Here is an 8196-nt window from a genome sequence, read left to right as displayed (position 1 = left end):
GATTTGTGATGCTTGTCAATGGATAAGCAAACTAAGTCCTCTTTCAAATCTAAAAATGTAATCTCTACAACTAGCCCCTTCAACTATTACACATAACTTATTTGACCCTTCTAGAATTGCTAGTTTTGGAGGAACTATTATGCCTTTGTGATAGTGATAATTTTCAAAGAATATACTTCGGTTTTGATGCTAAAACATAAGGATGATGCTTTGAAAAGCTTTTCTAGTTTTTGCAAAAAGAGTTCAAAATGAAAAAAGTTTTTTTGATTTCTAAAATTAGGAGTGATCATGGAGGAGAATTTATGATAAGCAATTTTGAACTTTTGTGAAGAAAATGGTTTTTCTCATAATTTCTCCACTCTAAGAACTCCTCAACAAAACGGTGTAGTTGAAAGGAAAAATCATACTTTGCAAGAATTTGCTAGATCAATGTTGCATGAGTATGGTTTACCTACATACTTTTGGGCGAGAAGCCATTAACACCACGCTTGTTATGTTTTAAATAGAGTTTTATTAGACCTTCTCTGAATAAAACTTTATGAACTTTGGCATAACAAATTCTAAATATTGGGTATTTCAAAGTTTTTGGTTGTAAATGTTTTTTTTGAATAACAAATAAAAATTTTGAAAATTTGATTCTAAAGACGGATGTTGATATTTCCTTGGCTATTCCTCTACTAGTAAAGTTTATAGATAAAAGAACTTTAGTAATTAAGGAATCTATGCTGTAGTATTTGATGAATCTTTGCAATGTTATTTCTAATGAGTCTATTTATAGTGATGTTTAAGAAGGAAATTTTGGAGATTTACTTTGTTAGTGACAAAGGCAAGGAATTGTTCAAGTAAGCAAGAGGTGAGCTTAATCGAAAAGAACAAAAATTGATTCTTCATCCATGCCTAAAGAGTGGAGATATGCTCCTTCCCATCCCAAATAATTAATTTTTGGTGATCCTGAACAAGTGTGAAAACTCGTTCCTCCCTTAATATGTTTAATAATCTTGCTTTTGTTTCTCAAATTGAACCAAAAAGTTTTAAAGATGCCGAAAATGATGAATTTTGGATTTTAGCTATGCAGAGAAATTAAACAATTTGAAAGGAATAAAGTTTGGGGTTAGTCCTAGGCCCTCTCATGCTTCTATAATTGGAACTAAATGGGTCTTTAGAAATAAAATGGATGAAAAATGGAATATCATTAGAATAAAGCTAGACTTGTAGCTCAAGGTTATTGTCAAAAGGAATGAATAGATTATGAAGAAACTTTTGCACCCGTTCAGATTAGAAGCTATTAGAATGTTGCTTGCTTTTACTTCTTATAAGAATTTCATTTTGTATCAAATGGATGTGAAAAATGCTTTTTAAATGGTTATATCATGGAGGAAGTTTATGTAGAACAACCTCCAAGGTTTGAAAGTTTTGATTTTTCAATCATGTCTATAAGTTGAAAAAGGCTCTTTATGACTTAAAACAGCTCCAAGAGCTTGGTATGATAGACTTAGTAATTTCTTGGTTGAGAATGGATTTAAAATAGGTAAAATTGATACTACTCTTTTTATTAAGACTAAAGAAATGATATGCTTTTAGTACAAATATATGTGGATGATATTATTTTTTGTTCTACTAATCCATCTTTGTGTGAAGAATTTTCTAAGTGGATGCATAGTGAATTTGAGATGAGTATTATGGGAGAACTTAGCTTCTTCCTTGGACTCCAAATCAAACAACTCGAGGAGGTATTTTTATAAGTCAGAAAAATACACAAGGGATTTGCTCAAAAGGTTCAAATTCAATGAAGGTAAAATTGCAAAAAATCCTCATGAGCACATCTATTAATCTTGACAAGGATGAAAAGGTAAGTGTGTGGATATAAAAAACTATATGAAGTATGATTGGATCTTTACTTTATTTTAACCATAGTAGACCCAATATTATGTTTAGTGTATGTCTTTTTGCAGATTTCAATCTTGTCCTGAGGAATCACATTTACATGCCATTAAAAGAATTTTAAATATTTGCTTGGTATTATTGATTTAGGCTTATGGTATCCTAGAAATGTTGAATTTAATTTGGATAGGATATTCCAATGCGGATTTTGCATGTAGTTTACTTGACCGTAAGAGTACTAGTGGGACTTGTTAATTTCTTGGTAGTTCCTTAGTTTCTTGGTTTAGTAAAAAGAAAAATTTGGTTGCCTTATCCACTACCGAAGCGGAATATATTACAGTTGTTAGTTGTTGTGCTCAAATTCTTTGGATGAAACAAACTCTTTGTGATTTTGGATTAAATTTGATAATGTGCCTATATTTTGTGATAATACTAGTGCTATTAATTTGACTAAAATCCTATACATCATTCTAGGACAAGCATATGATATTAGGCATCACTTTATCAGAGAGCATGTGTAAAATGATAATATTACTCTTGAATTTGTATGCTCTAATAATCAATTAGCAGATATTTTACCAAGCCTTTGAATGAAGAAAACTTTGCAAAAATAGGCTTGAGTCCGGTATTATTCGTTGTGATGCCTCTTGATTTATATAATTTTACTTGTTAAATCTTTTAGAAGGCATTTTGATAGGGGGAGTATGGAAAGCATGTGTTATTATTCTTAGGGGAGTTGTGCTAAATTTATGTTCATGTTTTTAAGGAAATATTTATGTAGTTCTAAATTTCTTAATTATTCTTTTTGATGATTCCAAAGGGGAAAGTTTAAGAAAATATGCTATAAATTTGTTATGATTTTGATTGTATTAATTAGGGGAGAATTTTTTTTTTTTTGAGTAAATTTCAAGAATGATCTTTATGGTGATATGTTGAATATTTATTATATGCTACATATGGTTTACATGTATTTCAAGCTATTTTCTTGAATGGTTTGTCATCATCAAAAGGGAGAAATTGTTGGCTTTTTGGCCCTTAATCTCAAATTAATTAATTTTAATTAATTAATTAATCAATGTTTTGATGATAACAAACTTAATTTTTAATTACTGAAAATCTTAGTGTTTTAATATGTTCATAGCGTAGAGCTCGGAACAACGATTTCAATACCTCTTGAATCACTCAAATCGGAGCTAAAACGAAGACGATATGACCGAAAAAGTCTATAGAGAAAATACCGTGGTGGATGACGTGGCATAACCAGACATTTGTATGTAGACATGTGGCAGGATATTGGTTGAATGTGGATCATTAAGAGATTAACATATGATGGACTTTTGGATTTTGGATTGATTTAAAAAGAATGAATTTTAAAAAAAATGAATTAAAAGAAAAATAAGTTTAATATTATTTTATATTTGTGTTTAACGGCTAGTTTTTTACACATGGTATGTTTTTTTTATTTTTGGATTGACTTTAAAAAGAATGAATTTAAAAGAAAATGAATTAAAAGGAAAAGAAATTTAATATTATTTTTTTTGTGTTCCAACGGCTAGTTTTTTACATATGGTATTTTTTTTTAGATTAATTTTAAAAAGAAAATGAATTTAAAAAAAAAAAAGAATTTAATATTATATTTTGTTTGTATCTAACGACTAGTTTAGTTTAAAATCTCCACCAATGATTTTCTTTTCACAAATCTAATGGTCCAAATTAATTGTGGTTTCTAAAATTTTTCCATCTTTATAAAACCATCTTCCTCTCCAAATGTATAACAAATTTTACATTTCCATAATCCTCCAAAACTCAAAAGTTCCATTGTTGCTCTCTCTAAGTTCCCAATTTTTTTTCTTTTTTTCTTATTCTTGAGAGAGTGTTATTGTATTGTGGGATAAACTTATTAAAGTGCTAAACTTGTAAATCCACTCTAGTGAGAGTTGTATTGTGTTCTTCAAAATTTCAACATTTGTAATGGTTTGATCCTAAACCATGGAAAGGATCAGGTTTGCTCTTGAACCCGTAAAAGGAGCGGTGGTGTAACGGTTGGGCTCTAATCCGTGGAAAGAGTCGAAAAAATTTTATTTCAAATTCCCAAGAGGCACTTGGGGGTGGAGTAGGTCGAGTTGACCAAACAGTGTCTTCTTCTCTAACTCTTTCCTTTTTATTTTTGCAATTAATTTAAGCAATTTTATATTTGTAGTTTGTTCTTATATTTGCTAAAATTTGATAGAATTAATTATCATATTGCATAAATTAAATTTTCTTATTATTTATAAAAAGTGTATTAATTAGTTTAATTGGGTTAATTTAAAAAAAAAAATTAATTAAATCCTATTCACCCCTCTAGGGTTGCCATATCGATCCAACAAAAGTTATGTGCAATTGGATTCATCAATGATTGCACTAGAGTTTTGTTGATGCCGTAAGAGAAAAATCGTCTATCAGTGTGACATAACTGCAGTCTGACATCAAATCAAAGTTTGGATATTATGCTCCATACCATAGAATATGGGAGGGCAAAAGAAAGCGTTATTCTTTTAATTAAATTTTACATTATTCTTTTAATTGAGAATAAAAATTCTTTTATGATGTATATTTAATTAAGTGTAGACATTTATTGTATATTAAATTTTTTTTGTAATCTATAAAGTTATACATTATTCTTTTAATTAGTTTATATTTTATTATTTATTGAGAAATTAAATAAATCTTTTTATTATGTTATTTAATTAAGTGTAGATACTTTTATTGTATATTAAATTTTTTTTATTATAATTTATAAAGTTGTACATTTTCTTTTAATTAAGTTGTACATTATTTAATTGAGAAATAAATAATCTTTTTATCATGTATATTTAATCAAGTGTAGATACTTTTATTGTATATTCAATTTTTATTATAATTTATAAAATTGTACATTATTCTTTTAATTAAGTTGTACATTATTTAATTGAGAAATAAAATAATTTTTATCATGTATATTTAATCAAGTGTAGATCTTTTATTGTATATTCAATTTTTTAGTATAATTATAAAATTGTACATTATTCTTTTAATTAAGTTGTACATTATTTAATTGAGAATAAATAATCTTTTTATCATGTATATTTAATCAAGTGTAGATACTTTTATTGTATATTCAATTTTTTTTATTATAATTTATAAAATTGTACATTATTCTTTTAATTTAAGTTGTACATTATTTAATTGAGAAATAAATAATCTTTTTATCACGTATATTTAATCAAGTGTAGATACTTTTATTGTATATTCAATTTTTTTATTATAATTTATAAAGTTGTACATTATTCTTTTAATTAAGTTGTACATTATTTAATTAAGTTAATTAAGTTGTACATTATTCTTCCAATTGAGAAATAAATATTTTTTTTTTCTTTCAGATCATGACTTTAAACCCAAGACCAGTTGAGCTCAATGTTTTATTCAACCAGTCCATTCATCGATCATTTGTTGTATGGCAAGATCGTACTACTAGATAAATATCTTGCAGGCGTCAAGAGGCAATTCTCCAGTGCACTATCCCACTCCACCCTCGAATACTACCGCTACTGCACACATCTAGATTCTATGAGATTACCAGATTGGGATTTACTGGCATCTGATCACAGTATTGGTCGAGAGATGGAGGCCTGAGATGCATACATTTCATATGTCGTTGGAGTGTGCACTATCACTCTACAAGACATAGAAGTGTTGTTGGGTTACCTGTTGACGGTGAGCCGGTCACCGAAGTGATATACGATGACTGGTCATAAGTTTGTCAACTATACCTCAGTGTGACCCCACCTGCCGACAAAATTAAAGAATCGAGGTTAAGTTTGATGTAGACGAGGAAACTGTCACAAAATATGCGCGAGCATAAATGATGGGTGGAAGTCTGTTTTCTAAAAAATCAAGTCATTTTGTTTACTTGATGTTCATGCCATTATTAGCTAACCTCTATGATGCGGAGCGGTATTCGTGGGATGGAGCATGTTTGGCATGGTTGTATAGACAACTATGCAAAGCAACAAGACCTGAGGTTCGAGAGATAGCTGGGCCTCTCATACTTTTGCAACTATGGGCTTGGGAGCAATTTCCAACAATGGCTCCACAGTTACAACATGTTAATGACGCTCAGTTAGCTGGACAAGCCTGCGGTTCTCGGTATTTTTTTTAATTCAATTTAATTTTTATATCACTGATCTAGTTAATTTAGATTCTAAAATATCAATTTAAAAATTTAGGTGGATAGACAAATTTTGTGTGACTAGGACAGCCACACATGTAGTCAGCCAGTACAGATACATGTTTGATCTGCTTCAACCTGATCAGATACATTACACTGAACCTAATTGATTATTTTATACACATTTTTATTGTATTTGTCTTTAATGTTCTCCAATATAATATTTTGTGTTTTAGGTTATTTGGGAGCCATACAAAATTATTAGGCATACTTTGCCCAATTTTTGTACGAATGGTCAAAATATATGGTGGACGATGAGTCCTCTCATATATTTTCACATTGGTGAGTGGCATCTTTCTAACAGGATGATGAGACAATTCGGTTTTCAGCAGGATGTCCCATCGCCTTGTAATACTGAACCCCACTGCATGATATCGACTTAAGGACTGTAAATTGGTCCGAAAACGTTGCACATTTGGTAGTGCGATGGCACTATCGTGCAAGGTTTGTTGCAGTAGAGGTTTCTATTGAACAGTTTGACAGGGATGTCACTCAAGATTACATTCATTGGTATAATAATATCACAAGGCGCTACGTCACTCGTCCGGGAGCAATTATGGGTCATCTGGTAAATGAATGAATATATCTAATTATTTTTAATTTAAATTTATTTGAAATATTATCTAATTATTTTATAATTCACAGAGATCGACACAACAGTAGACTCCGTGATGTTACGAATGATTCAAACCAGGTTCTTGCTATATGTAGTAACAACCAAAGCTATATAGAAGAGATACATTATATGTACGATATATCTATTGTTCCTCCACCAGCTCCTAGACGTAGAGGACCTGTACGGGAAGAGGATGAGTTTGATGAGGTTGCCCATAATATGGAAAATTTACCCACTGTGATGCAGACGTAGAGTCAAACTGATTATATTAGTCTGATGATAATGATGCCAATATTTGGTTCAAAACATTATGACTCAGAGGTTGATCCTTCGTCTTCATACATGCATGGACGTGGTCGGAGTCGTGGAGAGCATAATGAATATTTATATCATGAAGCGCTTGGTACCAGAGCAACATCAAGAAGAACCAGAGCAACCTCAAATTCGATATCGACGACGACAACTAGCTCGAAATCGACGACGTCCGCCTTGTGGGACAATTGATTTTTGTAATTATTTTTATATAAGTGAGATATTTTAATTTATACTTTTTATTTTTATGAAATATTATTTTTTTTAATTTACTCTTTTTAGAGTTTAAATAAAATAATAAAATATTTTTAGAAATTGTTTTTATAAAATTAAAAATTAAAAAAAAAAACCTAGGTCGAATTTTCAACATTCGATGTTTAAATTATTGAAAAGAAAAAGAAATAACTAAAGGTCGAGTGTTGAAAATTCGACCAAGGTAGGTCGAATTTTCAAATCTCGACCTATTAAAAAAAATAACAATATTTTTCTAAATAATTTCAAAAGTACAATATTTTTATAAATTGTTTTCAAAATTACCATATTATTTTAATTTTCCCACACCAGAAATTTCAAACGTCCATTCAAAAGATAAATCTCCAAAAGTAGCTCAAGTCTTGGTCCAAATTTTGTTTAGTTTCGGTTGGAGGGAAGACTTGTGCTGAAGATTCGCCTTGTTTATTGGAAGGATAAGAGAATGAATCTTAAGCAGCATATAAAATATTGTTTTTATTTTATTTTTAACTTAATAAATTTCTAGTTAATCTAATTTTAGTGTAAATTTTGACTAATAATCAAATCCACCTCAACATTTAACGACCAAGCCAACAATCTGTTAATTTAACTAATACTCGAATGGATTTAGAGACATTTAGAACCATTATTCAAACTTTAGAGACTATAAATAGCTGTTATAAAATTTAAAACGTCTAGTCCACTTTCGTTACTAATTTGATAATGTTAATTTAAGAATGAAAATCAAGCATTTAGCATTTATAAAATACTGAAAATTTGATTATTCAATTTTGAAAACTTATCTTGTTTGACATTAATTCTAAATCTAAAAAATATAAGTATAATTTATTCTTAATTTACTAATATTTCATTGGATTTATTGTTGAATAGTATTCATAATGAAATA

The sequence above is a fragment of the Benincasa hispida genome, chromosome 6, assembly GCF_009727055.1.
Source record: "Benincasa hispida cultivar B227 chromosome 6, ASM972705v1, whole genome shotgun sequence".
In the NCBI taxonomy this organism is placed as follows: Eukaryota; Viridiplantae; Streptophyta; class Magnoliopsida; order Cucurbitales; family Cucurbitaceae; genus Benincasa; species Benincasa hispida.
This window is presented reverse-complemented; position numbering follows the sequence as displayed.